The following is a 10,257-nucleotide window of genomic DNA, read 5'->3' on the forward strand; positions in this document are numbered from 1 at the left end:
GTCCACTGGGTGTCTTTTGGTCCAAGAAAAATCATCGCGAAAGTTTTGTTCCATTGGGACTCCGTTTGATATTCCTTTTCCGCGAAGCTAAAAAACAAGGAAAACACAAAAACTGGCACTGGGTTCTAGGTTGTTAGTCCCAAAAATAATATAAGATAACATATTAATGCATATAAAAAATCCAAAACAGATAATATAATAGCATGGAACAATCACAAATTATAGATACGTTAGAGATGTATCACTTAGAAGGCCACAGGGCAGCATCCGCCCCGGCCAGCTCATTCAGGGCCATGTCCATGAGGCCCCATTCCTCCTTATTTTCTATCTCCTCCGGCTCCGAGTTGACTTCACCAAACTGGAAGACTAGTGGCAGATGATCCTTCTATGCCATGGCGTTGGTGGAGGTCTGCGAGAGGGGAATGGGAGGCGAAGAGTAAGGTTGCCCATATTAAACAACAGCTTGGGCGCCATTTATTGACAGGTTAGGAGCAAGGCGGGCAGCCATGTAAGTCAAAAGGCTCGCTTCCCAGTGAGCCTACTCAGCATATAACTCGCGCGCTTCTCGGTGAGCCTGCGCAACGGAGGACTGCTTGCAGGCCTCCCGGCCAGCTTGTGCAGTGGACTGCGCTCGCACGCCTCCCGATAAGCCTGTGTAGTGGATTGCGCTTGCACACCTGAAGAAGATGAACGATGGCACCTCCTAGCCAGTAAAAGTATGATGTGTGGCATCACGAGAATGGTTAGCAGAACGCCCACGGTTTAAATTATACAAACGTTTGAGATGATAATGTGGCACCTATTTGTTTCAAAATGCCTTTGTTGGTTGTTAATTCATGTGTCTTCTCTCAAATTGGACACGAAAAATACCACAACATGTTGGTGCCATTCCATGATAGCATGCCAAGTTTCATGAATTTCAGATGAGTTTTGGATTTACTAGAATTTTAAAACCAAGTATCTCAATGTTTGTGGCCGAGCCACGAAGCCAAGGTGTTTGAATTTCATTCACACTTCTTGCATGGGACCTAAGCATGCACCCAAGAACACACATATGATTTTTCAACGCACTTTGCTACACTGGAGCATGTTCGTATAGTTCCAATTTGAATTATGCACATAAAATGCCAAGAAAACTCGGTTAATATATAAAAATGTCTAAACGAACTTTGAATAATTCCAAATTTTAACGCGACACTCTTGTTAGTCTATGTTCTATCTAGAAAAAAAAATACCACAACATGTTGGTGCCATTCCATGATAGCATGCCAAGTTTCATGAATTTCATACGAGTTTTGGATTTACTATTATATAAAAACCAAGTATCTCAATGTTTGCGGTCAAGCGATGGTGCCGAGGTGTTTCAAATTCATTCCCATTTCTTGCATGGAACCTAAGCATGAACCCAAGGACATAGATTTGATTTTTGAACCCATTTGTCTGCATTGGAGCATGTGCCTGTAGTTCAAATTTGAATTATGCACATAAAATGCCTAGAAAACTCAGCTAATGTACAAAAATATCCAAACGAACCCCAAAAATTCCAAATTATAACACGATACTCCTTTTGGTCTATGTTTACACTAGAAGAAATTTGAAAGCAAGAAGAGGCAACTAATATCGTTTCATCCACAAAGGTGACACGTTCCCTACCGGTAGCATGAGGCTTCTTGTGAGAAGCTCTTGTTTGTGAGAAGCTTATACCAGAACCTGCCCCGAATGGGATAAATTTTTTACCACGACATGTTGGTGCCGTTCCATTAATGCATGCCAAGTTTCATGAATTTCAGACGAGTTTTGGATTTACTGGAATTTGAAAACCAAGTATCTCAATGTTTGCGACCGAGCGACGGTGCCGAGGTGTTTCAAATTCATTCCTATTTGTTGCATGGGACCTAAGCATGCACCCTAGGACACACATTTGATTTTTCCACCCATTTTGGTCAATGGAGCATGTTCCTGTATTTCAAATTTGAATTATGCGTATAAAATGCCTAGAAAACTTAGTTAATGTATAAAAATGTCCAAACAAAACCCCCGAAAATTGAAATTTTAACACGACACTCTGGTTGGTCTATGTTGCCACTAAAAAAATTTCAAAGCAAGAAGAGGCAACGAATATCATTTCATCCACAAACGTGACACGTTCCCTACTGAAACCATGAGGCTTCTTGTGAGAAGCTCTGGTTTCTGAGAAGCTTATACCAAAACCGGCCTTGAATGGGATTTTTTTTTACCACAACATGTTGGTGCCATTCCATGATAGCATGGCAAGTTTCATGAATTTCAGATGAGTTTTGGATTTACCAGGATTTAAAAAAAAGTATATCAATGTTTGCGGCCGAGCGACGGTGCCGAGGTGTTTGAAATTCATTCCCATTTATTTCATGGGACCTAAGAATGCACCCAAGGACACACATTTGACCTTTTAACCCATTTGGTCATTGGAGCATGTGCCTGTAGTTCAAATTTGAATTATGCACATAAAATGCTTAGAAAACTCATTTAATGTATAAAAATGTCCAAACAAACCCCCAAAAATTCCAAATTTTAATACGACACTCCTATAGTTGCATATTCACTGCAGATAAAAGTTCTAGTAATTCAAACACCCTCCTTTGCCACTGTGACCCCATTATGTATTTCAAATCAACAAGAAAATCAAGTACATCACACACAATTTATTATCACCAATCGTGTGAGGTGTAGTACAAAAAAATCTTGTAGCACTGTCATAGTATAAGGCTTACGCGAGAAGGTTTGCCGGCTACAATCCACAACCGATGCATCAAGCACACTAGCTCGCTCCCCAAATATCATTTCACTATTCAATCATCGTCGGTCAAAGATGGAGACATGAACCCGCATCATGAGGGCAACTTTGGCGGCCCACTCCGGCGAGAGCGCGACCGCAACCGCCATGAGGGTGCTAACAACCTGCAAGAGCGTGGCCGCAATCTGTGACCGGGCGGCCGCGGCAGCCCAAACGGCCGCTATTGCAGCTCAGATGGCGGCACCAACATCTGCGACATGGATAGCAACTAGCGAGAGCGGCACAAAAGTTGTCCGTTCTACAGTGTCCACCTTATCCCTAATGGAGGCCGCCCACGATCATGTCGAGGCTGCCCACGCCCAGCTCCTGGCGGTCACCGCACGAATCACACGAAGCTTCTCCGACAATGGTCGGCAACCCACGACCGAAGAGTTGGCAATCGCTGAGAGTGTTCAAGCAACCATCCGTTCGTTTGCGGTATATCTTGCCACGATGGAGCCCGTCTAATCCCAGACAACGGCCGCCCACTACAAGAAATATGTCAACTTGTGACCACCACTATTGGTTAGTGAAAGGTCATTGTTTTTTATTTGCGACCTTTTTGTGACCAAAAACAGATGGTCAAAAGCTGGCGGTCGTAAACTGAAATTAACGACCTTCTTCGGGATAAGGTCGTAGATGTTTATGACCAAAACAAAAGGTTGTGGAACCCATGACCTTTTGTTTTGGTCACTGGCTGTCTGTCAGGCCACGTTAGATCCGACGTGGCAATCTGACATGACAAAATTGCGACCAATTGAAAAGGTCGTTGATAAGATTCAACCCGGTTCAATTTGGTGTTTTAGATGGGCCGAGCCCAACAATTCTGCCTTTTTATATTATTTTTTCTTAATAATTTTGGTCAGCTATATGGGCCAGGCCCAACTATTCAGCCTTATTTTCTGGGCCATTACTATTAATTTTCTATTTTCAGCCATATTATTTTTGTGCCGGTCCCACTGATCATATTGGTCCCACTTGTCATGTTGATATAACCATTGGACCCACATGTCAGAAATTTCAAAATTTGTCAAACAATTTTCAATTTGTCAAACAATTTTCATAAGTGGGCCCCCTTGGCCAGGTTTCCATTTCATAGGTATTGAAATTATATACACAATAAATATTTCAAACATACTATAGAGCAAATGAAATTCATCCAAAACAACACTAAATGTTACAATACATAATATGCTACCCTGACTAATATTACACTCCTGATATTACAATACATAATATGCTACTCTTGCTGATAGGCTTCACGGCTTCACACTTCATACTTCACCTATGCAAAAAAAGAAGAACCTGTAGACAACATCAAACATAGCTTATAAGCAAGAATTGACAATAAGCTCACTTTAACAACACAAGATTTTGCTATATTTATACAGTTCATGAGGTCAGCTGACTATTAACGGCTTTCCCATAGATTACAAACAATTCTGTGTACAAGGCAATTCAGCATTTAAGTTGGACATGATATGTACTAAAAAACTTGAACTGGCAATACACAACTAAATTGGCTGTTAATACAACAAGCATGACATGACAACATCTGCTTGATAGATTTGATTAAACATGTATGAAGCAGCAACACGCATAGACAATGACAGTATATATGAAGGATTATAGATTGCATAACTAGTCAACTAATCTCCCATCTATATTTCTATCAGCAGCACACTAGATAGGCCACACATTTATTCCTACAGTACCGTGAGGCAAAAACAGATTATGGTGCCTCCCAAGTGAGGTAAAAACAGATTATCAGCAGCACACTAGATAGGCCACACATCTATATTTCTAACAGCAGCACACTAGATAGGCCACACATTTATTACATTTACATGGTGGTGGCTGGCTGACAATCATGGCTGCTAGCTCATGCTGCCAGCGTGTGTGCACATCTCCCCGCTAGAACCAACCCAACCCAAACGAAGTAACAGTAGCAAACCACACATGTACCAATAAACTTCAGTATGAAACAGTTTCTCGCTGAAAGAAACTACCAAAGCATTTCCAAGAATTTCAAAGAAACCGCCTCAAGTCAATTCAGCCAAGGATATTATTTTCCACAAGCAAAAAACTATGGTTCAGCTCCCACATGGGCATGGGGTTTTTTGGGTTTCAAGACACAAATCACAGAACTGGATGGGCATATAGAAGGTACATTGTGAATCTACGGCGTCAACCTGCTGGAGTTACTTGTCCTCAGTGATGAGCAGTTGCTTCCTCCTTGGGCTTGGTCATCTGGACAGCCAAAAAAAACATGCAACTGTAAGAAGATGGATTGATGGTAAAAAGAGTGAAGAATTGTGATTCAATGAGCAGAAAACCATATGTACATTATAATACTGTAGACAAGAAAATAATAAGCCTAATATGAAGGTAATTGTTTTTCTTATTGATGGCTGTAAGATGGACTGATGGTAAAAAGAGAGAAGAATTGTGATTCAGTGAACAGAAAACAAGACGTTATTATTCAGCAGTGATACTCGATATTTGACAAGTATGGTTTCATGTATACAAGTTAGGCAGAGCAATGTACAAGATAAACCGTTTTATATAAAGCGTGTCCAATCAATATCCAAAATGCTATCGAGCAGATCATAGAAACAGAGTCCCAAAAGTCTAATTAGCTGCTGCAGCGACAGCCACGCGCCATGCCGGCAGCGGTAGGCTGGGGCGAGGGTTGGAGAGGAGGCAAGTGTTCTCAGGTTATTAACAGGTTATTAACAGGGAAACTGGGTGATTAACATCTCTCAACAAATAAAAAATAACTTAAAATATTGAGTGCGGCAGCAACATCTACTTGTTACTGGAGTCCCAGTTCAAGATGGCCAGAGGCCACTTGGCACCATGGAACCTACACAATTTCCATCATATATATGAATGAGTTAGGAAGTAAAGTAGAGTTGAACTAGCCAGCCTCATACATATATATATAAAGTGTGCTGCACTGCTGCTACAGGAAGTTTCATAGGCTTTCAAGTGAGGGGATACACGTTGTTCAACTGTCGTGTTTATTTGTTGTTGTTGGGGAAAGCAATAGCTTAATCAATCCACTTCTCAAAAAGTATGAACAACCTATCACTCAAACAGTCCTTGAGTGCTAATATAGTATTGTATTGGTAAAAAAAACATGTCACCACGAAGAGCTTTAACAGTTAGCACCATTTTTTATTAGAGAAGTTCAGAGAGAGATTTGAGAAATCTATATTAGAGAAAACTTCGGTGCATACAGAAATTCTCTCAAGTCTCATTGCAAATATCAAGTGCATACAGAAGCTTTGATTTGAGTGGGAATGGTATGAAAGGGGCATATAAGGACCACATACTCAAGAGTTGCATATCTGCATAGAAATGATGCTGATCACATAAGTAAATAACAGTGAATGACAAACGATCTGCACTTAGGATCGCACACACACCAACGAGCACCAAAAAAGTAAAGGGTAAATAACAATCTCACACTATTATCACTAGTGCACATTTCTTCATAGAAGAAACACTGCCTAATACAGACCTACCTAGGAAATCAAAACATTGTAGGAATAGGTATCCATATATTTTGAAGATGAACGACAGCAAATTGATATACTTACACGCACACATGCAGTTTTAATTAATTAAATGAGCAGGCAACAAATGCAATTGGAAATCTAGGGGCTGGAGGTAGTGAGAGCAACGCATGAGGGATCGTCAAGATGTAGGGGATGGAGGTGTCTCACTTGGTTTCAAAATAAGATGCACACAAAGACAACCACATAAATATAGCAGTGCATAGTACTGAGGAAAACAGGGACATCTCTTTGCCAACATGTATGATTTGGAGCAGCAATAGCGAGCAGAGGAAGATGAGAGGGAGATGGAGATGCTACCTGTCGTGGTGGGTCGGCGTGGACGTGCTTGAGCTCGGGGCAAGACCTCTTGGTCGCCCTAGGAGCAGAGCAGCAAACCCTCATGGCCCTCCTGCTCGCAATGCCGTACAAGCCTGCCACCTAAGAATAGCAAAATATGAGTCTGAAACAGGATATGGATTCAGCAACAATAACCATCGTCAACAAGCACACTTCCTTTCATGTAGGTTTAAAATATAAACAAACTCATGATTCAGTTATATATGATAAAACATAACATATGGTTCAGTTATAGTCATACCACCTATACAAAGATCAGGCAAAGATATATTTTGACCTGAGGACCAACATGTCTGCCTCAGCAACTATCTAAAATTATCAAATATGCCAACAATTATTTATTGATGCTTCCCACTAAGCTTCATTAGCTACAGGTGAAATGATGAGAGGTCCAGGAAGAGCTAACACCTCATATAATCAACACACAATGATAATAATAATAATTAAAAGGAGAGAACCTATCAGATAAAGCACGCAATTTCATCTCTATCCGTTTGTGAAAAGGATCGTTCAAGCCTTCAGAATTCTTATTCTGAATTTTTTTAAATCTACCCTCGGAAAGGACAACTTGATGGGTCCTGATAAACCTAAACATATGGGATATATAACAATTTATTTTTGCATATATATATATAACAGTTTGTACCCAAGTGGAGAATTAGCAGAGAGACAAATGGATGGGTTAAGTGTGTGTCAGTAGCAACCTCTAGCGACTTGTACCCAAGTAAGATATACTGACTTAATCTCTGTGATTCTTAGATCTAGTCATGCTCGTGTTATTATGTAAATAAGCTCACCAGTGATGTGGCAATTTGTTTCACTGCATGTAACGAGGTCCAGTTGCGCAGCAAGTTTACCGTCCAACGAAACACCCTCTTATACCACTATACCAGGACTAGATCTAAGAATCACAGATAATATACAACACAACAACTAACCTATATACCACTATTATAGACAAAGAATGGGTGCTAAATCCGATCGACCCTCTAACAGCGCACGCGCGGATATATTACAGCCTTTTCCGGCAAAAACCATTCATGGGCATTGCCACATTTCTGGTGAGCAACCTGAGATCCTGATCCGTGCGAACTACGTACCTGTTTCGGTACCATGCGTAGAGACGTGACACGATAGACTTGCTGCTGCTACGGGCAGAAACTCATTCGCCTCAGCACCCTGCAGCCCTGAGGAAGTTGTCGTAGGGGCTTGACGCTGACAGCTTTAGGAAAATGTTGCTGGAAGGGATCGTCTGCCGTCTGTGGGTTGCTGGTGTTCATGTACTCAGGGTAACCCTTAAAGTTGTCGTCGGCGAACGGGTTCGTGCTCTGCGCCCCGGCCTGCTTAGACAAAGCCTCGTTGGTTTCAGCATCTTGCTAAAATGTAGTACTAACATGCTTCTCTCAGATGCGTTGTGAGAGACTGAAGAATGGTCTGCAGAGTGGAAATTATGCTACCTGAGGCAACAGCGGGTCATGGAAGAGAGCCAGGTCCATCTGGTTGGGCTGATGGCTTGGCAGCGGAGCTGCTTGCATGTTCGTCTGGAAGCTCATGAAGGTACACATCAGTCTTGAGGTCCACTCGCGGACGGCGGGGTCGATCACGTCCTTTTACACCTTGTCCTGCCCTTGCACATACACCTCCTGCACCCACCCACACACATTCATTCATTCATTCATTCAGCAGCACCACCAAGTGTATGCATGCGTATGGAGCAGAGCACAGGAGAGGACTCATGGAGGAGTACCTGCCATCCGAATGGGTACACGAAGGAGCATCCAGCCTTCTTGTCGATGACCGGCATGAACTTGCCGTCCGCCGCCGCGACTGCGCAGTACCTTTGTTGGGGCTGGCCGGTGCCATGGCCCTAACGGTGGCGGAGAGCAGCCTCCGCGCCGGTGTCTTGGCGGTCGGGGAAGGGAGGCCGAGGCCATGGCCATGGAGGGAACTCATCGCCGGTGAGCACGATGGAGTGCGGGCACTTTGCCCTGTCCTCCTCATCTAGTGGGTCCGGCAGGGACGCGCCCCCGAGGGCATACAGGTCGGCGAAGACGCAGGCCCCGGTGGCGGCGGCCTCGGCAGCGACCTTGCGGAGCGAGCCGCCGGCGCGGGAGGAGTTGAGGCGGCCGAGCTCGAGCCCGGTGACGATCCCCGACGGCGCCGCCTCGAGGGCCTCCCGGTGCGCGCGCACGGAGGGCCGCGCCGGCGCGCCCCGCCCGCCAGCCGCCTCGTCGATGTGCAGCGGTGGTTGGATCTGGATGGGGATGGCTGTGTGGCTGTGGTGTAGCAAGCAGAGGTGGCGGCGGCGATGGGGAAAAGGGAGCGGGAGCGGCAGCGCCGAAGGGGATAAGGGAGCTAGGGTTTCGTGGGTGGATGAGGATGAGAGGGACACGGGGTGAGAGCGACGAGGGAGGTGTGGGCCGTTAGATCCGGGTGCATCCGACGGGGCTTAATGCATGATCCGCGTGATATGATTTTGGACCAATCAGAACGCATTATCTCCTTTAATGAGGTTAAGATCATTTAAATTGGTCATAATAATCGATTGAAAGTAAGTTGTTAAATCATGTCTGTTATTTGATGGCCTAAAAAATTTATATAAAATTAAATAGAAATAAAAAACCTTCGCATTGTGTCACCAAGTGTGACCTACTTTTTAGTAAAAATAACAAACTTTGAATAATGCAAATATCATTAAAAAAGTGTTCTCATAAATGAGTTTTTTATAAGATAATCATTTCTCGAGTGCCCAAAATGAACGTTTTTTTTAAGGACCTACCAATATTTGTTGCAAAATTGTACCAAATCAATTTTCTAAGATACTAGGACATATTTAATGCACAACTGACCAAATGGTTGGGTGTCAAAAGTTTTGATCCACCTCTTGTGAAAAAGACAAATTTCTGCCGATTCAGTAGGAAGCGGGTCAAATTTGAAGTGTAGTTGCCTCATAGTTTGCTCTTTATTTTTTCCAAAAATCATTTCTAGGTACATAACTATCTATTTAATCAGAGAAACATCAAAAGTTTTCCAAAATTCAACAACTAGCTAGGAACGGTCAAGCCCGCAGTTTTAACCGCATTTTGAAACGGGCATAAAAAATAAAAAATAAAAAATTGGAAAACCTTCGCATTGTGTCATTATATGTGACCAAGTTACCAGTAAAAATAATAAACTTGTAATACGACATTATTTTAAAAAAATGTTCTCGGAAATGAGCTATCATGCATGAAGATCATGGTTTTCAAGCCAAATAATCAATCTTACGGCCACATTCATGGCATAGTTTGTTCAAATGATCTCTTATTGTTCACAAGGGTGCATCTTGTAATGACAAACAATGTTGCCTAAGGGAGTTATCATTTTCTTTGCATGAAAAAATCATTTTCCATTTTTTGAGTGCCCAAAATGAGCTTTTTTGTGAAGGACCTGCCAAATATTTGTTGCAAAATAGTACCAAATCAATTTTCTAAAATATCAGGACATATTTAATGCGCAATTGACCAAATGGTTGGGTGTCAAAAG

General features: G+C 42.6%; 1 long non-coding RNA gene across 2 annotated transcripts; it reads right to left on the reverse strand.

Annotated features, from left to right (window-relative positions):
- Positions 1-4,854: 4,854 nt before the first annotated feature.
- Positions 4,855-9,109, reverse strand: LOC125520072. Of its 2 annotated transcripts, none has more exons than XR_007288409.1 (5): positions 8,480-9,109; positions 8,190-8,375; positions 7,833-8,075; positions 6,694-6,813; positions 4,855-5,062 (listed from the first exon to the last, which is right to left on the reverse strand). It is a non-coding gene; the product is annotated as an uncharacterized LOC125520072 (long non-coding RNA). The 2 variants fall into 2 exon arrangements; XR_007288408.1 differs by having other exon boundaries at positions 7,833-8,072; positions 8,480-9,100.
- Positions 9,110-10,257: the final 1,148 nt, after the last annotated feature.

The sequence above is a fragment of the Triticum urartu genome, chromosome 7 (assembly GCF_003073215.2).
Source record: "Triticum urartu cultivar G1812 chromosome 7, Tu2.1, whole genome shotgun sequence".
Classification (NCBI taxonomy): Eukaryota; Viridiplantae; Streptophyta; class Magnoliopsida; order Poales; family Poaceae; genus Triticum; species Triticum urartu.